Source organism: Syngnathus typhle, linkage group LG8 (assembly GCF_033458585.1).
Source record: "Syngnathus typhle isolate RoL2023-S1 ecotype Sweden linkage group LG8, RoL_Styp_1.0, whole genome shotgun sequence".
Classification (NCBI taxonomy): domain Eukaryota; kingdom Metazoa; phylum Chordata; class Actinopteri; order Syngnathiformes; family Syngnathidae; genus Syngnathus; species Syngnathus typhle.
The window spans coordinates 13,985,086-14,008,979 of record NC_083745.1 but is presented as its reverse complement, the minus strand read 5'-3'; positions in this window follow the sequence as shown (position 1 = coordinate 14,008,979).

The following is a 23,894-nucleotide window of genomic DNA, read 5'->3' as shown; positions in this document are numbered from 1 at the left end:
GAGTGCAGTGCTAGGAACAGCCAAAATACTGCGCAGAACCCTCAAGCTCCCAGGCCTCTGGTAGAGGACCCGAGCTTGGAGTGGGAGACCACCCGCGGAGGGTGAGAGGGGAATTATTATGTGTATATATATATATATATATATGTGTGTATATATATATATATATGTGTGTATATACATATATATGTGTATATATATATATGTGTGTGTATATATATATTTGTGTATATATATATATATATATATGTGTGTGTATATGTGTGTGTGTGTATATATATATATATAAACACGTCATACACTGAATCCACAAAAACCCTAGAGCCTGCCAATCGCCATCAATAACTATTTGCTCATTTGGTGACTTTGAGGCATGAATAATTACGATGAATATGAGATGGAAACGCACACTGCTGGCTGCCGAAGTGACTGCTCGACAAAAGGACGCACTTGAGTGCAAATATTGAATATCGCACTGGCCAGACAACGTGTGCGCGTGGGCGTGTGTGGCGATTGGTACACTGGAGAGTCGATAACAAATCTCATTTCCGCCATGTTTCTCAAGCTTCCAGACAAGCATTTGTCTCCCGTAAACAAGGAAAAAAAGATTTGGCGGGCCGATAAGAGGACGACGCTCTTGAGATGCACGTCAAGTGGCGGTGGGTGGGTGGTTTGCGGCGGGTGGTGGGTGGGCGGTATTGCTAGCTGTAAATTTGAAGGGCTTCTGACACCGCATCTGTCCCATGCTGCAAAAGGTGGCCGGCCCGCTAAGGACGCATTACGGCAATTTTGCTGATTTGCCATCTTTCATCTTATTGGTTTCCTTATTTAGGGCCGAGGGATGTTCGGCCCTCTTGAGGGAGTGAAAAGCCGTGAGATATCTGTGCGGGTCTAATTAGCGCGGGCTGCCAGACCAAGAGAGACGGCAATTGTTGGAGCTGACACGACGCCCAAGCGACTAAGTGGCTGGCAATTACTGCCAAGCCGCCACTGCAAAACCTTTTGACGGCACACGGGCAGCACCCTTGGCGCCATCCGACTCTGACGGCGCTCCAACACTCCCAACGATGATTTGCTTCACCTTTACAAAGACGATAGCATTGGCTCACGCGCACCAGCGCAGTCTTTGCCGGTTAAACCCCAAACATGCGATTTGTTTTGGCATGTCCTTTTGCATGAACACACGCACATATTTGTTTGTTTGTTTGTTGTCAGGTGTCCACACTTAGGCTGGCCTACTTCCTTGCTGGCTGAATGTATGCTAATCCCTGCCTGCATGTGCGCCGCCTGCTTTTAAAGCGTGTTACACAAGCATGTGTCGGCTGTATGTTGAACACAACACGGCGGGGAGGGAGCCCAGGCCAGGGGCCGCTCACTGAGCGAGTTTCTCTGCCTTTGAATTTGCCATCGTGGCTTTTTTCAGTCATCTTTCAGCCGTGTTGATGAAGTTCCTCAAAAATGCTTTCATTTTCCTGCACAGCAGCAGGAGACTCTCATTTAAATCCCATGAAATGAGTATTTAATGTTAATATTCATCAAACTGTGTTTTCTAGTTGAGCAACGAGGTGCTTTTAAAAGCATGATGTCACCGCAGTCCAGACTCCACCGACAGTGTGGGAACTCGTCAAAGAAGTTGCAGCAGCGTGCCTGAAGGTGCCACCACAGCGCCACCTGGAGGACAGACCACCGCCACAGCCGGTTAGTGTGTTTTATCCAAAAGGTTTTTGCCATTTTACACACACGCACACACACATATATCGAGATTTTAATTTCCTCCCGGGATTGAGCATCGCGTGTTAATAATGCATGCTGGCACGCAGAGTCCAAATCGAAGCAGGCAGGCGTGCCAGCTGATTGGCGATTTGCTTTGATGCGCGCTAATAGAGGCCTTGATGATGGTGCGGGTGGGGGAGAGGGTGAGGGAGGGGGTCTTGTCTGCTGTGAGGATGAAGTATTTTCTAGTATATTCATGTGCTGTCTTCCAAACGAGCTCTCACCTCCAGACCCCAAGGGTCGCTTTTTTAATCAAAAGCTGCGCCGCCGCCAAATATGATTAGAATATGTGGGCGTTGCCAAGGTGAGTGAGACGGGGAGGGATGGGGCATGAGTGGGGGTCTGATCGAGGCACGCAGCAAGGTAAAAGTGACACGTGAACAGATGGAGAGAAAATAAAGACGAAAAGAGGAATAGGCAAAGTGCAGCGGTCACGAAAAGGGAAAGAAAACACAAAGCCGTTTTAACTGCGAGGCGGCAACTTTTTTCCCCACCGTCAACAGCAGCCGTAAAGGCGGCGTTTTATGCGCCCCGTGGCGCCACATTAGCGCGCCTCGTCTTTATGAAAATTATCATTTATTCATTAGTGCTTGGATCTGCATCTCTTGACACCTTCAGCCACCAACAGGGGGCGCAGCCGCACTCGTGGGTAAGAGGGGAAGGGGCAAAGTCAAACACCGGCCTCTGACATCAGATGTGAGATGCAATCAGTCAGGCTGGCTTGAATTTGAAGCCCCTTTCACACTGCTGGATTCCCCCAATCTGTTTGCTCTGTGTGGGGGGAAAAATATTCATGATACTGTATGACCACGCAATTGTGAGTGATGCGAGTCACCCCGCTCACTCTTTGTTCGAGCTTCTGCCCTCTGGGAAGAGGTAAAGAAGCCTGCGCTCCCGCACCACCAGACTCTCAAACAGCTTCATACTCCAGGCTGTCAGGATCCTGAACTCGCTTCCCCGTTCTGCGTAGCGTTCTGTACTTTTACTGTCTGTATGCACACTGGCTTTTATTCGTTCTGTTATCTATTTATTTATTATTTATTGTTACTCTTATTATTTATTGTTTGTGCCTTCTTGTTTTTTATATTGCGTCGTTTACTTGTATGTCTATCGTGTACTATGTTTTGTCACCGTGGGATAGGGAAAACGTAATTTCGATCTCTTTGTGTGTCTTGGCATGTGAAGATGTTGACAATAAAGCAGACTTTGACTTTTTGACTTTGATGCATGTCATTCTGGAATTCAATCAGATTTCTTTCTGCCAAACGACAGAAATGTGTCATATTCTCAATTGTTTTGTCCTTGGTTGACAATATAAACTTTTGTAGACTACCACATCACAATTTGCTTTTTCTTAGCCTTTTCCACGGCCGAACTGGCGATGCTCTTTTGACAAGGAAGTGGCGTTTAATATGCGCACGTCAATATTTCCCTTGATGATCAAATAAAACTTTTTTTTCAACATCTGCACAAAGAAGCCCTAAAAAATGCAAAGCGTATTACTGAAGTTAATTTAGGAGATGGAAAGAAAAAGAAGGATGAAGTGATGACTCAGCAAAGGTACGAGAGGCGGCAACGGGGAAGAAAAAAGGTCAACGCCGCCTACTTCACTCCGGCGACTAATTGACGTCGACTGGGGGATGAGGAAGGAGGATGAAGGGAGGGGTCACAAGTTGGAGGGGTGCTGGGTGAGCCAGATGAGAAGAAAAATAGATGACAAGAAGGACGGACTCATTCATCTTTGTCTTCTAGCAGCCTAATGACCAATTGGTGTGTGTGTGTGTCTGTGTGTGCGCGCACGCGCGTGTGTATGTGTGGGAATGTGTGTGTGTGCGTGTGTCTGTGGCATTGAGCAAGCCAACACTGCCTTCTCACGCTTAAAATGTTTAATTGTCAGTAATGAGGAAGGAATAAGAATAAACGAAATGCAACAAGCATCTGACACTTATCAATGTTAAATGAACAAAGAACAGGATTCAAATTGCGAATGTGTGCACTAACTGGGATTAACCGGGATCGTCACTGTGGACATTCTGCAGTCGACAAGGTCAACTTGCTGGTGATGTCCTCCAGCACTTTGCTAACAAAACTGTTGGTGCCTGACTCGGGACCCACCAGACTGCCGACAGAAAGCCTGGAAATTTGTAATCCAAACTAAAACCAAAAAACTACATAGAAATTATCATTTGGAAGCCCACATTAAGCGCAACATAAATCAACCCAATACTGTAAGAGATGCAATAATCTGTTATGTGACACGCGCTATCCAGGATAATATTGTCGAATATTGATTAATCTCAGGGCAGGGTTCGCCTGCATGTTGTCTTTTACAGCGTCATCTGCGTCCTCAGGCTTGAATTGTGAACGTCACAGCTTCGCTGTATCTGCGTGCGCGTGCGTACTGAAATAAGTGCGGCGGGTCCACGAGAACACCAACTGCGAGTGAGGTGCGGTGGCTGCAGGCGACCGACCGCATGGATCTCTGCCCTTCCTTCTTTCCTTCCCTCCCTCCACACCTACCTACTTTCCAGAGATGGGGACTCGCTCGAGTCGACTTGAGTCGCTTATTTGATGACTTGTGACTTGACTTGACAAAAAATGAAAAAACTTGAGACTCGATTTGGACTTGGAAGTTAAAGACTCGGGACTTGACTTGAGACAGGATGACTTGAATGACTTCAGTGTTATTTAGTTTATGTTTTCAGTTTGAATATCAAATTAATAATACATTTAAAAAAATAATATCGATAACACGGTAGGAGCGCAGGCTGAGAATGGCATTGTCATGATTGGATCACTACCCTGTCAATCAATCAGTCGTGCCCTCTCTACCTACGAACGTCCCTTTACATCATACATGCGCAAACATGTCAGCGGGAGCGGTACCGCGAGTCATAAAAGTATTCGCGATAGCCGAAGGTGATGACGGCAAAAGACGGACAGCACAATGCGAGATATGGAACAAAAACATTTCGGACAGCCAACTTCAAACTTTGTCCGTCATTTGAAGAGCCATTCTCTCAAGTAAGTGCTTTTCATTTATCTAAATAGGTGTGTATATATAGCTTTAATGCAATAAATATGATGATGAAACTGAATTAAGTAAATATGATTTAATTTTGTAGTTTACTGAATATCAGTAATTACAGTGCAAATCCAAATTATTGTCATAATTTTTAAAACAGGTTAGACACATTGGACAATGATGGTTACTTAAAGTTACTGATATCTTGTCTTTTCACTACTAAGATCAGATTCTGCAGGTAAAATTGCAATAATAAGGTGACTTGACTTGGACTTGACCGATTTTAAGGACTTGACTTGGACTTGACTTGTCCTATTTAAGGACTTGACTTGACTTGATTTGCCCAAGAAAAAAAATTGGCGACTTGGTCCCATCTCTGCTATCTTCCCTCGTTTGCTGCGGTTATCAAACACGCTGGAGCGCCCCCCAGACCCTTGCACCCATCCCACCCCCAACTCCCCTCCACACAAACATTTTGCGTTGGGAATTGATTTGGGTTGTCCTTTTTTTTTTTTTTTTACAGAGGGGGACACCTGCGCGCCTTGCGGTGATTGTGGAGGACCCCAGCTATTGGAAAAATAAAACTTGAAACTGAAAATAAATGTTTTGAGCTTGAAACTTTCAAAATAAAAAAATATCCCTGCAAGCATTTTGACGTCTATATGCTAACCAGACGTCTCGGATAAAACACGTCTAAAAATGGTCTAAAAGTAAATCTGTACCTTGTGGATTTGGGAGAGTTCTGGGGGGAAAACGAGCTCGCCTCTGTGGGGTCAGAGTCTCTGTTAGGGGTGGGAAGGGGAAAGATAAGTAACTCGATACCCAACACATTTTTAACTTGTGAAGCAGTTTGCATTAATGTTCCATGCACTATTGAGCTTATAAAAAGCTATGTTTACATTTTCATTGTTACTGCATATGAAAAACATTTTTTTGTTGCGTCTCATTTTTTTTCGTCTAGCTTGTTGCCATGGTTCACTACTAGGGTAAAAGGTGAAATTACATTTTTGCCATGACACCAGAATTGTTTTTATCTCAACTTACGGTTATAGCTTGGCCTTTTTATGACTGCTTCCGCCATTTTAGACAGCCGCGTGCCGACATCTGCAAAAACAATTACAGCTTTGGGATTCAAATCTGCAATGTAATGTGTAAAAAATAATACTGTGTACTGGTGAACAAATATCAAATATGTGCTTGAGCCATTTGTCTGTCTGTGCATGCAGGAAAGAATAATTTTAATAAATCGCATAATTAACTTGGAACACAGACGGGTACATCAAGGAATTACTATGTACCTTCACGAGTTCTGGCTGTAGTGCGGCCATGGGATTTCCTGCCACCTGTAGTCAAGGGATATTTAAGATTAACATTTACAGGTGGTGATATATGTCACTGATTATTTGTTAGTAAATAAGAAAATGAATGCCATCTACTGTACAATATTAATATTGAATATTGAATTCATAAATTTATACAACTTCCCATTCCTTTTCAAACATGTAGGCTCTGACTAATTTGTGCAGTGGATTTTTTTCTGTTTGTATCTGTTGTTTGTACAGAGTCATAATTTGAATGACTTTCACCTTGTTTGTGCTTTTGAGTGTATTTGTCTTCATTTGATTGGTTACGTGTGGTTTGCCTGTTTGAAACGAATTAATTCAATTCAATTTCAGAATGGTTTTGGGTTTAATATTTCATATTTGATGGATTTAATTTTGTCGTCTATTTTAGGTCGATGTGTACACCTAAAATATACTTCTATCTTAGGTTATTCGATAGACCTGAAATAGACGTCTAAATTGGGTTTGTGTAGACCTAATATAGACGTCTAAATTAGGTCGACAGATAGACCATCGTGATATGTCGTCGTGAAGAAAAAGTCGTTGAGAAGAACAAGTCGTCCTCCCATTCCCTATGAAAGTGATAATTGTTTTTATCTTCTTACTATGTACAGTTGCCCCACTCATTTTTATACACTTTCTTAAGTTTAAGAGAAAACACAGAATTCTGACAATTGGGGGAACTCGCGAGCTAGCGTGTTAGTGTTGTGTTGTTAGCGCCATTGTTTGCACATACGTCAAGTGCAAAACCCCCCCCAAACACTTTAATGTCACGTGATCGACCAGTAGTGGCTAGGCGATCGACCGGTCGATCGCGATCGACGTATTGGGCACCCCTGCCCTCGACCAACGAGCCCCGTACTAAATTCCCTGACTCCGTTACATTCTGATTGGTAGCGAATATGACATGGACCTGGACTGCATTTCGGTGTTTAATGAATTCTGATTGATATCATAGCCGTTTTTTGCGTATCCTTTCAGGTCATAATTGTGTATCTACCGCTGCCTCATGGCAGCCAGGCCTAAAAAAAAAAAGGGAACACCTGTGGGAGTTAAGCCAAGATGAATTAGGAAGAACTTCATGAAACAAAAATGATGTTAAAATGTAGGTGGACGTGGAAGCTTGTGTTGAACATCGTCATTGTTCAACAGAAGGCTGTTTGGCAACAGCTCAGTGGCCTAGTGGTAGAGTGTCCGCCCTGAGACTGGAAGGTTGTGGGTTCAAACCCTGGCCGGGTCATACCAAAGACTATAAAAATGGGACCCATTGCCTCCCTGCTTGGCACTCAGCATTAAGGGTAGGAATTGGGGGGTTAGATCACCAAATGATTCCCGAGCGCGGCACCGCTGCTGCTCACTGCTCCCCTCTCCCCCAGGGGATGGATCAAAATCACACGTGGATGGGTAAAATGCAGAGGGCAAATTTCACCACATCCAAAATGTGTGTGTGACGATCATTGGGACTTTAACTTTAACTTAACAGTGAACAACAAACAAATTCAGCAAGGTTATTTAATTACGCCATGACCCAGATTCGTTCCAGGGATACTGCGGCCAAAATGCTATACGATAATGACCAATATGCAATAGCATACAAAAAGTATTATGGCCAATATGCAGTTGCATGTTTAGGGTGATCTTTAGGATCTTCAGCCAGGACACCCAGGCAGACCATGAAAAAATGTTGATGTTAAAATGATGGTTGAACTATCCGACTGCGCAGATCTGATGATCCCAAAAACTTGAGATGAGACAACATTGTTTTGTTTGTTTGTTTTTTATTTAAAGGAAAGGTCGACATGTAACATCAAAGTTTCATGGACTGGCCTGACTCAGTTCAAGAACTGTTTTACAGCAGGTTCCTATAACATTACATACATTTCAATACAATATATACAAAATTCCCCTCTCACCCTCCGCGAGTGGTTTCCCACTCCAAGCTCGGGTCCTCTACCAGAGGCCTGGGAGCTTGAGGGTTCTGCGCAGTATTTTGGCTGTTCCTAGCACTACACTCTTCTGGACTGAGATGTCTGATGTTGTTCCTGGAATCTGCTGTAGCCACTCCTCCAGTTTGGGGGTCACTGCCCCAAGTGCCCCAATGACCACGGGCACCACCGAGGCCTTCACTTTCCAGGCCTTCTCAAGCTCTTCTTTGAGGCCCTGGTATTTCTCTAGCTTCTCAAGTTCTTTTTTCCTGATGTTGCCATCGCTTGGTATTGCTATATCCACTACAACGGCCTTCTTCTGCTGTTTGTCCACCACCACAATGTCCGGTTGGTTCGCCATCACCATCTTGTCAGTCTGGATCTGGAAATCCCACAGGATCTTGGCTTGCCCGTTCTCTGCCACCTTAGGGGGTGCTTCCCACTTTGAACTTGGGGCTTCCAGTCCATACTCTGCACAGATGTTCCTGTACACTATGCCAGCCACTTGGTTATGACGTTCCATGTATGCTTTCCCTGCTAGCATCTTACACCCTGCTGTTATGTGCTGGACTGTCTCAGGGGCCTCTTTGCACAGCCTACACCTTGGGTCTTGTCTGGTGTGGTAGATCTTGGCCTCTATTGCTCTGGTGTTCAGAGCCTGTTCCTGTGCAGCCATGATGAGTGCCTCTGTGCTGTCCTTCAGTCCAGCTTTTTCCAGCCATTGGTAGGATTTCTTGATGTCAGCCACTTCACTTATCTGCCGATGGTACATCCCATGTAGGGGTTTGTCCTGCCATGATGGTGTCTCTAGCCACTCTTCCTCTGTTTGCCATTGTCTGAGACATTCACTGAGCATGTCATCCGTTCGGGCCTTTTCCTTGATGTACTCATGGATCTTGGCTGTTTCATCCCGAACAGTGGCTCTCACACTCAGTAGTCCTCGGCCTCCTTCTTTACGGCTAGTGTACAGTCTCAGGGTGCTGGACTTAGGGTGGAACCCTCCGTGACTGGTTAGGAGCTTCCGTGTCTTGACATCTGTGGTCTGCGTCTCTTCCTTTGGCCAGCTTATTATTCCTGCAGGGTATCTGATGACTGGCAGGGCGTAGCTGTTTATTGCCCGGATCTTGTTCTTGCCATTTAGCTGACTTCTGAGGACTTGCCTTACTCGTTGTAGGTATTTGGCTGTGGCTCCTCTCCTTGTGGCTTCATCGAGGTTGCCATTTGCTTGTGGGATACCAAGGTACTTGTAGCTGTCCTCAATGTCTGTTATTGTTCCTTCTGGGAGTGAAACCCCTTCTGTATGGACTACCTTCCCTCTCTTTGTCACCATGCGACCGCACTTCACTAGTCCGAATGACATTCCAATGTCTGTGCTGTAGATCCTGGTTGTGTGGATCAGTGAATCGATGTCTCGCTCGCTCTTGGCATACAACTTTATGTCATCCATGTATAGGAGGTGACTGATGGTGGCCCCATTTTTGAGTCGGTATCCGTAGCCAGTCTTGTTGATTATTTGGCTGAGGGGGTTCAGACCTATGCAGAACAGCAGTGGGGACAGAGCATCTCCTTGGTATATGCCACATTTGATGGAGACTTGTGCAATTGGCTTGTAATTGGCCTCAAGGGTTGTTTTCCACAGTCCCATCGAGTTTGCAATGAAGGCTCTCAGGTTCTTGTTGATGTTGTACAGTTCCAAGCATTCAGTGATCCATGAGTGTGGCATGGAGTCGTAGGCTTTCTTGTAATCAATCCACAGTGTGTCGAGTCTTGCAGTCTCGGGCGACTGTTCCGTCAACCAGCAGCTGGTGTTTGGCTCCTCTGGTATTGTTGCCTATGCCTTTCTGTGTTGTGCTCATGTATTGAGCTATGTGTACACTTATCTTAGCTGCTATGATGCCTGACATGATCTTCCATGTTGTAGGGAGACAGGTTATTGGCCGATAGTTGGATGGGACTGTACCCTTTGTGGGATCCTTCAGGATCAGGATTGTGCGTCCTTCAGTTAACCATTCGGGGTGAGTTCCATCTTTTAGTAGCTGGTTCATTTGTTCTGCTAGGCGCTCATGGAGTGCAGTGAGCTTCTTAATCCAGTAGGCATGGATCATATCTGGCCCGGGTGCTGTCCAGTTCTTCATACCTGAGACTCTCTCTTGGATGTCTGCCACAGTGATGGTAACTGGGTTCTGCTCAGGGTGGTTGCTGTGGTCTTCTCTTAGAGAGATTAGCCATTGTGCCTCACTGTTGTGTGATGTGTCCTTCTCCCATATGCCCTTCCAGTATTGCACAGTCTCCAGCCTTGGTGGGTCCGTTCTGCTGTTGTTACCCTGCCATTGAGAGTACACTTTTCCTGGTTGGGTTGTGAAGGTTGTTTATTCGCCTGGCTTCACTTTCTCTTGTGTATCTCTTTAGGCGACTGGACAGGGCTAGGAGCCTCTGTTTGGCAGTCTCCAGTGCTTCAGGTACGTTCATCTGGCTGTACTTCTTGGGTGCTGGTTTCTTCATTGCACCTTTCTGGATCTGTGGTAGTTGGCTCACGTCTCTCCGCACTGTCTTGATCTTAGCCTCCAACCTTCTTTTCCATGGTGGGTCTTGTATCTCATGCTTGATATTGCTCTTGTAACCAAGCATCTCCAGGATCACTGTTGCTGAAGTGTATATCAACTCATTGGTTTCAGTGATGGTGGTTGTAGGGATTGCTCTCAGTGCTGCATTCAGATCTTCAACCAGACTTTCTGGTGGTGCTTCACTTAACCTTTGTAGTCGGCGTCGGGGTTGGCCGCTGTTCATTCGAGTCATGATCTTATCTTTCAGGTCAGTTGCTGTCTTGTTCAGGCTTGCATATCCTCTTGGGGCTGTGTACCCAATTTCTTGGGCAGTTGATGTTGACTCCCCTCTGACCTGGAATTCGGGTTCCCGTTTGTCTTGGCATCTGTGTTGTACCTCGTCAATCTCAAGTTGTTATATCAATTGCCGTTTCTGGATATTGGAGCACTGAGTCACTAGTTGTTTAGTGGTTAGTGTTGAGTGTGGATATCGCTCTTTCCATTGCTCCCACATTCTCTTCATGTACCCTCTCTGACTTGGTTTACTGGAGTAGTAGCACTCCAACAGTGTTAGGTATATATATATTGCACAAGCATTATCTTGATATGTACAAATGGAAACGAGTGGAAGAGCACGAGCATCTTTAGTGCCAAGTACTTTTCTCCCCCCACACTCGAGTGACACACGATTTTATTTTTGTGAAGTGGCTGACATCAAGAAATCCTACCAATGGCTGGAAAAAGCTGGACTGAAGGACAGCACAGAGGCACTCATCATGGCTGCACAGGAACAGGCTCTGAACACCAGAGCAATAGAGGCCAAGATCTACCACACCAGACAAGACCCAAGGTGTAGGCTGTGCAAAGAGGCCCCTGAGACAGTCCAGCACATAACAGCAGGGTGTAAGATGCTAGCAGGGAAAGCATACATGGAACGTCATAACCAAGTGGCTGGCATAGTGTACAGGAACATCTGTGCAGAGTATGGACTGGAAGCCCCAAGGTCAAAGTGGGAAGCACCCCCTAAGGTGGCAGAGAACGGGCGAGCCAAGATCCTGTGGGACTTCCAGATCCAGACTGACAAGATGGTGATGGCGAACCAACCGGACATTGTGGTGGTGGACAAACAGCAGAAGAAGGCCGTTGTAGTGGATGTAGCAATACCGAGCGATGGCAACATCAGGAAAAAAGAACTTGAGAAGCTAGAGAAATACCAGGGCCTCAAAGAAGAGCTTGAGAAGGCCTGGAAAGTGAAGGCCTCGGTGGTGCCCGTGGTCATTGGGGCACTTGGGGCAGTGACCCCCAAACTGGAGGAGTGGCTACAGCAGATTCCAGGAACAACATCAGACATCTCAGTCCAGAAGAGTGCAGTGCTAGGAACAGCCAAAATACTGCGCAGAACCCTCAAGCTCCCAGGCCTCTGGTAGAGGACCCGAGCTTGGAGTGGGAGACCACCCGCGGAGGGTGAGAGGGGAATTTTTATATATATATATATATTTTTTATTGTTAATGGGTGCAAGTTTGGTTTGTTAATAAGAAATATGTGTATAGCCGTTTAAATTGCATAATAGAGGTGGCGGATCTGATTTGAAGGGGTATCTTATTCCAGATTAAAATAGATGTGCGGATAAATGAGTTATGACCAAAATTGTTTTGGTATGCTGGGATTCGGATGAGGTCCTGTGTAACTGAGCGGGTGATGCGGGCCTGTCTTTCATTACGGCCTGGGATGAGTGAATTAACTATAGGTGGGAAAGAATTTATATGTAGTTGATGGAAGAGTTTTATTGCCATGAGAATTGTGTAATTCTGAAAGGTTAGTGCATTGGAGCGTGCAAGTGACTTGCAGTGATGGGTCCAGATTGATAGTCTGCCATGTATTTTGTATGCTCTATTGTATAGTCTGGCTATAGGATCCAGAGTTTCTTTTGTGGTGAGAGACCAAATGGGAAGACAGTATGATAGGTTAGACCAGGGGTGGGAAAACTTTTTGACTCGCGGGCCGAACTGGGTTCTAAATTTGGACCGGAGGGCCGGACCAGGAGCAGATGGACGTAGGCGTTGTGTGAAGTCATATAAGCAACCTGTAAAGGTCATTGCATAAAAGATCTTGGCCTTTAGTAGGTAGTAAAGCATGGATATTCCGAACAAGTTTTTTGAAAACAAATGCATTTATTAACAGCATTAAAAAAAAAAATCACTAAAAAACTGCTATCAGTGATTCTCATAAAATATTGACACTGTTATTATGAATAACAATCTCCATCACTTCAATGCCTGCAGGTCAGATTAATGAAAGATGTTTATCTTATGAGATCACATCAAACGGCAAACATTCTGACCAAATATATCATCTTGAAGAATCGGTGAAAGCATACATCCAAATAAAGTAATCAAAACAGCAACACGGTGAGGGGTATCTGAAAATCAGAGCAGAGTTTTAACTCGCAAACACCTGGTAACAGAGGTGAGGAAACGGGAAACACTTCCTTAAAGTAAGCCTTAAGAACTTTACAGGTTAAGATTGGTCGCAAATAGGTGGTGCATCAATGTCCTTGAGCATCCTGCATTGTTTGAAAATGAGAATGGTCGCTAGTTTCAATCCCTGCTATGTGTACAAATCATATTCAAAATGCATTTTTTTACAATAAACTTGAGAGCCTCCCGTTCATTTTCAGTGGGAACAGTGTTGTTGGTGTCCCTTTTTTGCTAGTGCGTCATAGTCTGGAGTAAAATTTGTTGTGGCAATTCTTAGGCGAGATCCGAGGTGTTGGTCCGTTTACCTTGATCTGTGACGGGTTGATGTTGATGTGGCTGAACGTCACGTCGCGTACGTCGAGCCAAATTGGCCACTCTTTTTTAAACACTCGGCACTCACTTCTTTTTTTCGGGCCACTCATTTTAATGGAAGGATTCCAGGGGAAGGTTTGTGGGTGGCTTTAGCGCAAAACTGCATCTGAAAGCTCAGCGCGCAAATTATAAGAATGCTGTCGTCAAAGCCCACGCTCTAAATTCGGGACTGACACGAATAGAGCGAGAGTGCGCCAAGTCCGTACTACTGAGTACGTACACGCACTTGTGAGTGTGCACCGAGCTTTCTGACACGGCTTCCGGTAGTAAATGCGCAGGCGAGCGCTTCGCCATCTACTGGGAAAACGCAGTCATTGCAGGCAAAATGACCAAAAAAAAAAAGTTTCATAATACAATTTGTTCAGGGTTGGCGGGCCGGATTAAACGGTCCCGTGGGCCGGATGTGGCCCGCGGGCCGTAGTTTGCCCACCCCTGGGTTAGACAGTATGATAGAATGTAGATAAATATTTGAGACATTATGGGTGAGATATGGCCTGATCTTGTTATAGACATACATTTTCTGTTTGAGCTTATTAGTGAGAGTGTTAACATGTTTTTTGTAGGTGAGGTGGGAGTCTAAGTGCACTCCAAGATATTTATATGTGTTTGTGACTACTAGAGTTTGATCGGATAGAGTAATGGGGACAGTTATGGAGATGTTTTTCCTAGGGGAGTGGAAATACATTATTTCAGTTTTTTTTATATTGATCGTCAGATGGTTTACTTTTAGCCAGTCATGTAGGAGCTGGAGATCAGAAGTAAGTTTGGAGTTTATGGTTTCGATGTTCGAATCTGAGATGAAAATAACCGTGTCGTCAGCATATAATATGATTTGAGTTTGTTTGCATATGTTAGGCATGTCATTGATGTACATAATGAATAATAATGGGCCCAGTATGCTGCCCTGGGGCACACCCGTGGGAGATGGTAACGGAGTAGATGTGGCCTGACCAATATTAACAACCTGGATTCTATCCGAGAGGTATGATGAGAGTATACCGTTTTTTTCCGTGTATAGTGCGCAATATTTAACTAATTTATTGTCCTAAAATCTGGGGTGCGTATTATACATGGGTACAAAAAAAAAAAAATTTAATTTTTTTTTTTTTTTTTTAAAGAAAGTCATGGTACAACAAAACCAACAACAGGACTGACCGACAAAGTCGTGGAACAAAAAGACAGGGTGACATTACCAAAGACAGGAACAGAATGACAGTAACACATGCAATGATCCAACGGTGAGCGAGGGGCAGACAGGACTTAAATACAAAACACGTTACATCGATTGAGGTGACACAGGAAGAGCGGGGTGACGCGAACAGAAACTATGGCAACCTAGACACACAGCAAAACTGGGGACGAGACATGACAAATCTCCCCCGAAATAAAACTCACCTTTCTTCTTGTTTGTTGTCAATCGCGCATCGCATTCAGCCATCCTGCCCAACACACTTAGTAAAATTCATAATTGACGACACATCGTTTGATGCGATGGTGCAATCCTCGATGGTGTGTTATTGTCAAATATTGTTTGTTTTTTAATCTCCATCGTGGACCGGACGTCATACGGAGGCCGCCATTACAGATGCGCAGAACGGTTGCGCAAGACACGTCAGCTATATAAAGAGCGAGAGTTCAGTTCTCCACCTATTAGTTTCAATTCACAGTTTAATTAGCAGTTTCAATCAGCAAATAACAAAATGCGTATTACAGGTAATATTTTATTTCACAACACTTTGCCTTGTTCCTTTCGTCTCTGCTGTTCATTTCAAACACGCTCCATACGACCGCAATGCTCTTGTATCAGACGCTCGCTCGATCACCTGCTAGTTTGCCGTCTGTCACAATGTACCCTACACAAATCCGAAACATTTGTTGCGGCTCCGAGTCACGACGAGGGGCAAGTTTTGGTTTCCAAGGGTGTTTTTATTCCTCTTCAACGTCTCTCCCATACAGAGCCGCCTCTTTCCCGTGTGCGCACGGAGCGCGGTGGTGCGTTTAGGGGCAGTCGGAGAAATCAACGCCAACAAAAAAAATGACATCCAGCCTAGTTAAGACCATACCAAAGACTATAAAAATGGGACCCATTGCCTCCCTGCGTGTGTGACGATCTTTGGGACTTAAAAAAAAAAAAAAAAAAAATTAAAAAAGAAATTAAACATTTTTTTTTAAAAAATTCATAAAAATTGGGTGCGTATTATACATGGGTACAAGCTTTTTTCCAGCATCAGCATGCCATTTTTAGGGTGCGTACTATACACGGGGGCGCACTATACACGGAAAAAAACGGTAGTTAGCGCTGAGGGAGAGAGATGAAAGGAAGCTAGTTTGTTATGGAGTATTTGGTGATTAACTGTGTCAAAGGCTTTACGGAAATCGACAAAGACTGCTCCTGTGATGTGGCCTTTATTAAGAGAAGTGCGTATATATTCTGTGAGTAGTAGCTGTGCAGATAGTGTAGAACGAGCTGATCGGAAGCCAAATTGTGAGTTGTTGAGAAGGTTGTTTGTTTCAAGATGTTCTATAAGTTGTTTTGACAGGGTTTTTTTCTAAAAGTTTTGATATAGGTGGGAGGATTGATATGGGACGGTAGTTGGATAGGGTTGTTCGGTCGTCTGATTTAAATATGGGGGTAATTTTTGCTTTTTTCCACGCAGTCGGAAATATGGAATGTCTTATGCAGAGATTGATTAAATGGAGGATTAGGGGTAGGAAACTACTGGCATGGGTTTTGTAGAAGTCTGTGTTTAGTTCATACATGTCTTTGGCCTTTGAGTTATTGAGTGAGCTGAGAATACTGGATAACTCTGAGAGCGTAATCTCAGAAAAGGTTAGCTTGTCTGATGAGGGAGTTATAGGTGTGGGTGGAAACGGAGGATCAAAGTGTTCTGTTAGTTCTTTAATAGAGGTGATAAAGTAATTATTAAATGCATTTGCAATCTGTTCCTGATCAGTAGTGAGTGTATTTTGTAAAGATATTTGTATGTTGTTGTTTGTATTTTCATAAATTTGCCCAGTGATGGATTTTAGTGTCTGCCAGAGGATTTTGGGGTTCGTGGCGGCCTGAGTGATTTGCTTCTGGAAGTAAGTGGTTTTAGCCTTACTTATCTCTAAGGTGCATTTATTTCTAAGATGTGTGAGAGCTGTTTTATTTTCAATAGTTTTAATTGACCTATACAATTTCAGTGCAGTGGTTTTCTGTGCGATTAGATTGAGAATATCTGAGTTTATCCATGGTAATTTATTCTGTCGTAGACTGAGTTTTCTGGTAGTAGTGTATTTTTTCCGTATGGCTTCTATAAGATTCTGGAAATCTGCTAAGATTTGTTCTGGGTCGGTGAGTGCTAGTTGATTGCTCCAATCAATATTCTTTATTTCGGTTTCATACTGTGGTAGCTTAGATCTTGGTATATTTGAAATAGTGCACTGTTGATGATTTTTCCGAGGTTTCGGGTTTTTCCTAACTGTGTATATGAGACAATGGTCTGATACAGCTACGTGGATGACTCCTGATATGCTATATTTTGCGGGTTGATTAGTGAAGATGAGATCAAGAATAGAGCTGCGAGTGTGACATATTCTAGTTGGTTCTTTTATCAGTTGGTGGAGTCCTAATTTTTCTGCCATGCTTTTTAGAGGTTTGGATTGGAAAGACTTATTTGTTGACAGTGTCTGTGAGTTACTTCAACCCAAAAATTTCAAATACACATAGCTAATGTTGACCACAAAGGGGAATGTGAGCTAGCCAGGAGTCGAACCTAGAATCTTCTGATCCGTAGTCAGATGCGTTATTCATCTCGGTTGGCACTTTTTAAATTTCGTTGTACATGTGACAATGACAAATAAAGATCTATCTATCTATCTATCGAGCCACTAGCCCAGACATGGGCAAGCTACGGCCCGCGGGCCACATCCGGCCCATGGGGCCATTTAATCCGGCCCGCCAACCCTGAATAAATTGTGATTTTTTTGGGTCATTTTCCCTGCACTTACTACTATGTTTCCCCAGTAGATGGGCAAGCGCCCGCCCGCGCATTTACTCACGGGAGCCGTGTCAGAAAGCTCGGTGCACACGCACAAGTGTGTGTGCGTACTCAGTACTACGTAGCAATTTCATCTATCAGTGCCGAATTTCGAGTGTAGGCTGTGACATCAATATTCTCGTAATTCGCGCGCTGAGTTTTCAGATACAGTTTCACGCTAATGCCACCCACAAACCTTCCCCTGGAATCCATCCATTAAAATGAGTGGCCCGAAGAAAAGAAAGGTGGACACTGAGTGCCGAATGTTAAAAAAGAGTGGACAGTTTGGCTCGACCTACGTGTGTGGGAAGACGTTCAGCCACATGAACGTCAACAAAGCCCGTCACAGATCTAAGTTAACGGACCGACACCTCGGCTCTATCCTAAGAATTACCACAACAAATTTTACTCCAGACTATGATGCACAAGCAAAAAAGAGAAACCAACAATACTATTGATTTCTTTATTACTTTATTTAGACGTATTCTTTCACTGATTCTTCAAGATGATGTATTTGGTCAGAATGTTTGCCGTTGGATGTAATTTCGCCTCATTAGATAAACATATTTCATAAATCTGACCTGCAGGCGCTGAAGTGATGGAAAATGTTATTCATCATAACAGTGTTGTATTTAATAAGAATCACTGATAGTAGTTTTTTGGTGAGATATTTTTTTAATGCTGTTAATAAATGCATTTGTTTTCAAAAAGCTTTTTTTAATATCCATGCTTTAGTATCTATTAAAAGTAAAAACCTTTTATGCAATGACCTTTACATGTCATTTATATTAGTTCACACAAACACTACGTCCATCTGCTCCTGGTTCGGCCCCCCGGTCAAAATTTAGAACCCAATTCGGCCTGCAAGTCAAAACGTATGCCCACCCCTGCACTAGCCCCACGCATAGTTGAAATTTGAAAGCTTAAGCTATTTGGGGGGTTTTAGTACAGTCGCTACGGAACTCCATTTGGTCCTGGAGCTGAGGCTGCCCTTGCCTTCCTCACTACTCCCACAACCTCGCTCCATTTTGGGGACTGTCATCCAGCTGGTGTTTTGGTTGAGGTATTGGTGGCATGTCTGATGGTATCTCTCTCTGTTCAAATCGTTGGCCGTCCATATGAATGATTTTAAGGTGGTCTCCCAGTTCCCTCTTTGGCACCTATCACGCAGCATTGTGTCATCTTGTGCCACTTCAAAAATACCGCATCATCTTCCAAATTGATTGAAACCCCACCATACACACCTTATACAATCAATAGTTTCTGGATTTGCACATAAAATACTGTCCCAGATGTTAAGCTACAAACTGGATTTGGTTGACGTTGGGAAATTGTGTAAAATGTCAATAAAAACAAAATACAATGATTTGAAAATCCTTTTCAACCTATATTCAATTGAATACACTACAAAGACAACATATTTAATGCTCAAGCTCATCAACTATTTTTAATTTTTCAAATAATAATTAACTTAGAATTTCATGGCTGCAACACATGCAGTAGAAGTTGGGAAAGGGAATGTTTACCACTTCGTTATATCACCTTTCCTTTTAATAACACTCAAACGTTTTGGAAGAGAGGAGACTAATTCTCTTAGCTTCCCATGTGGACTTCTTGCTTGATGAACCGCTTCAGTTGTTCAACAGTCCGGGGTTTTCCTTGTCATATTTTATGCTTCATAATGCGCCACACGCACTTGGGTAGCACGTCCGCCTCACAGTTAGGAGGGTGCGGGTTCGATTCCACCTCCGGCCCTCCCTGTGTGGAGTTTGCATGTTCTCCCCGGGCCCGCGTGGGTTTTCTCCGGGCACTCCGGTTTCCTCCCACATCCCGAAAACATGCTTGGTAGGCCGATTGAGCACTCCAAATTGTCCCTAGGTGTGAGTGCGAGTGCAAATGGTTGTTTGTCTCTGTGTGCCCTGCGATTGGCTGGCAACCAGTTCAGGGTGTCCCCCGCCTACTGCCCGATGACGGCTGGGATAGGCTCCAGCACGCCCGCGACCCCAGTGGGGACTAAGCGGTACAGAAAATGGATGGATGGATGGATAATGCGCCACATATTTTCAACGGGAGACAGGTCTGGACTGTGTTAGGGTTTGCAGAATATCTTCATCGTATGATTATGTTGGAATATAACCTGTAATAATTTAACTAGTTTGTCCTGTCTAGACAAAAATATTTTACCAAAGTGCTAAGATCTTTTCAACTTATTGACTAGCTGCAGAGGAAGCAATCAAAGTTGCTTTGTTTACAGAACGTCGTAAAGGTCCCTTGCTATGCTTTGATCAGCAGGGGACCGTCTTCACCCTATCCTGTGTGTTCCCACACCCCCACTTTCAACCCCCACTTTCAACCCCCACTCTGTTTCTCTCAATAAATAAGCGCCTGAGGAGGCCTGAGTCAGACTTCATTCGACCATCGCTGTGAGCACAGCGACGAGTGAACTCTCCGCCTGCAGGTGCCTAAAATGACTAACTTGACTCCAGTGTGGTTCTTGCAAAATAAGTTAGAGTGAGCAACACCCTAACATTTTTGGTGCCGAAACCCGGGACCCTCATACCCGCCATCTGGCTGACGGAGGAGGACGTGCTGCATTGTCGACAAGCCAGCGTTCTTTATGGGGACCTGGAAAAGAAAGTCCTGGGAAGAGAATTTCTTCGCTGGGCCAGCATCTTAGGTCTGCCTTCGTCTGTCAGAGGTGGTTTGACGGGGTCCCACATTGCAGCGGACCGAGGAGACAAGTAAGTCATGGAAAAAAGCGCAGATACGGCTTTGGTTTGTCCGAGCTATGAGATACGGCTTTGGTTTGTCCTAGCTATGAGATACGGCTTTGCTTTGTCCGAGCTATGAGATACGGCTTTGGTTTGTCCTAGCTATGAGATACGGCTTTGGTTTGTCCTAGCTATGAGATGCGGCTTTGGTTTGTCCTAGCTATGAGATACGGCTTTGGTTTGTCCGAGTTATGAGATACGGCTTTGGTGTTTCCACGCTATGAAACAGCTGGGGTCCAAGTCCCAGTGGAAGGAACGGGCTAAGAAGAAGCACAGAGCTTCTTTTTCTTAAGTGAAGAAGGGCGTGGATGCTTTTTTTTTGTCCGTTGTTCCAAGCTGTTTGCATGAATGTTGTGTGGTTGAGAGAGTGCGACTGGTAGGATAAATTGACTGCAAAGAGAATTTGGCGGAAGGTCAATTTAAACCTGCATCCTCAAAGAAAGGAAAGAGAGAGAGTTGAATTGTGCTAGAATGTGGTTGAAAGCTTCGCAAGAGAGAAGAGAACAAATTCAAGAGACAAAAAATGGAAAGATAAAAAGTGATGAGACCACCATTCAATTAAGGTTTGGAAAAGAATTCTGGGTGCATAGTGGCACCCCATTTGATGATACAGCTGAGAGTGCTTATCAGCAACATCTTAGAAATGCGCTCCTTACTAATTTCCGCCCTGAAATCGGCAACTGGGTGAGGAAACATTTGGTGGAAGCAGGCACTGCTTGCGTTGTGACGATTGAGAAAGGCAAATGTTCTGATGTATTTCATTTAGATGATGGTAATGATCTAGATGAAGATACGACGATCTTCTTCCGAAGCTCCCAAAAGGGCAGAGGAAGAGTTAGAGACCAACAAGGCCGCAGGCCGCCATTCAATTCAAACTCCAGCTCAAATTTGGACTGTTGGAACTGTGGGAAACGGGGCCACTTGGCGAGAGCGTGTCGTCGTGCAAAACAATACCAATCAAAGGGTGGAGGAAGAGGCAGAGGAAAAGCCAAATTTAGTTAGTTGCACGAAGGATAAAAGGCACTGAGGAAAGAAAAAAGAAAAAGAATAAGTATAACCAACACGTCAAAATAGAGGATGACGTCTGCGCAGCGTTGTTTGTTGGTATTGTTTGTGAGCTGTGTCTCTGCTGTTTTTGTGTTGTCTGTGTGTTGTGTTATGTGACCGATTTTGTTAAGATAGGAAGGAAAAATAAAAAAGCGAGCAATTTGTTTATGTGCAGAAACTGGTCCACGCTCCTTTAACGCCTAGCCTTGGTTAGACAAAATTTGAGAGATGGAAAGAACTTGCTTTCTGGAATTGGATGATGAACAATTATGAAGTAACAACGTTTCAAAGCTAAATTTAAAATTTGAGAATAAGAGAGCGATTGAGTTAGTTAAAGTTATGGAACTACAACCGTTAACCATTATATTATTTTACCAGCAGTTATTTATTTTTATTTTTTTTATTTTTATTATTTTATTTTTTATATTCGATTGGTGGATTGGGTTGTTACGTTGAGAAAGGAAAGGAAACGATACAAATGGGCAGCTGTATTGAGCCATGGGGTTGTCACGTGCCGTTGACACCTGGCTCAACAGGGGGGATGGAAGGGCAGTTCAGTCAGCTTTATACAACATATGAATTTGATTCATATTCAAAACGTTTATGAAGATTTTTTTAGAGCTTGTTTAACATGTGCTTAACACAATCCACAGGGTTATAATGCCTGGTCATAATAGATGCATTCTAAAAATGGATTGAATCGGCTTCAAAATAAACATTGAATGCCTTAACAGTGGCAGAAGGGTTATGTAAGGAAATAATAGTTTGTCAACAACTGCTGTAGATGTTAAAGAATGGAATCAATATCTCAAAAATGAATGTGAATAGTTTGTTTACTGATTGTGAAAATGTGCGACAAAGTGTTCTATATAATATCCGTTGAATGGAAGAAAAAGAAAAGAAACCATTGCTTTTAGAGAATGTAGTCAACCAAAATTATATATGTACCGACATGCCAAGATCTGGGAAAAAGCTGGAAAAAAAAAACATGTCTTTAAATTTGAGGGGCGACGATGATCTGACTGAAATTGATGCAATTAGAGTCCCCAGAGGAGTTCCTGATTAATAAGAATTAATTGACCAAATTGAAGCGGGATGGGAGTCCTCCATTTGCTGCTGGTGGACGATGAACAAGAACGTTGACAGGATAAATTACATCCATTGCAACATGCAGAAATTGGGCAAACGGACACAAGTGGGACTTGAGGCAGTGCACGAACAGCTAGCCATTTCTCCCCTAATGTCAATCCAGAACCGCAATGCTCTTGTTATGTTGTTGTCTGGGAAAGGAAGGGTCTGCGCAATGTTCAGGGAGCAATGCTGCACCTTCATCCAGAAGGACACCGCCCCTGATGGGAGCCTGACGAAGATGATTGCAAACTTGCAATCCCTCAACACGAGGATGAAAGAGCACAACAAGTGGATGACTGCTTTTGGGAAGTATGAAGCCCTTGTGTCCTCAATAACTGCTATACTCACCTTGTGTGGATGTTGTTGTATTCCATGTCTCCGTGCTCTGTTTAATCGTCTTATCACTACAGCAATCTCGCCCATGGACGACGAGATGGCCCGGGTATGCCTAATGTCTGAACGACAGCATGTTGATAACGATGATGGTGATGCAATTTTTGCACTTGAGTTTACAGACTTTTTCCCAGATCTGTGTGTTTCCGAATAATGATGTCGCAACATTTATCCTCTTTGGTGGAAATATTTGTGCGCATACTTGTGATAAACAGGGGGGAAATGTTGGAATAATTTAAGTGAGGCCTTGGCCTGCCAGACCTGTAGGCCTTGTCTTTACGAGTTTATGCAGAGCTTATTTGCATAGGCGAAATGTTCTTATTTGGTTGGAGGAAACTTTATTCCTTTTAGTTAACTGTAGGTTTGGTTCATAGATTGTTGTTGATCAGACCTGTTTTTCTTTGTTAAGTGTTAAACACAGTTTGAAGTAGTTGCGTACAAGTTATCCTATATTTACTCAATGTTTGTTTAAGGAACTGCATACCTTACATTTACTTAACATTTGTTTTAGTGTTTAGGACGAGTTACTTATTGTTATTGTGTATTAATTTACTAAGTAGATAAAGTCTAGCCAAGGTTTAGTTGCATTGTTCCACAGGAAAGTGGCAATTGAAGTTATCTGATCTCACTCGCGGACGGCTCGGCCAACAACTGGAGGAGAACAGATGGACAAACTCTGCGGGGGTCACGGGCCGACAATGAAGTGCTAGTTCACACCACACTACATTCCTTAGCTAATCAACGTTGCTACAGACACAATCTTCCCTCCCTTTGGTGTAGCAACGCCTCTGTAACCAGGGCAACCAAAACAGTGATGAGAGGAGCAGAAGAAACATCTCAAATGACTAATGCAAAGGTTGCAGAAAAGGTGCTGTTTTTTGCTGTTTTCCGGACGTGCTGCTGTCCTTTCGGTGGCGGATCCAGGTCCAGATCACCCCAACGTTCCCAAGAAGGAGGGGGACGGAGCCTGCGTCGACTGGACCCTATAAATTGGTGGAGCGCATCTCACGTGCCGTCCGGCTGGCCGGCAAAGGAGGATCGTGGTATCATCTGTCCCAGTGCGCCCCAGTGAAG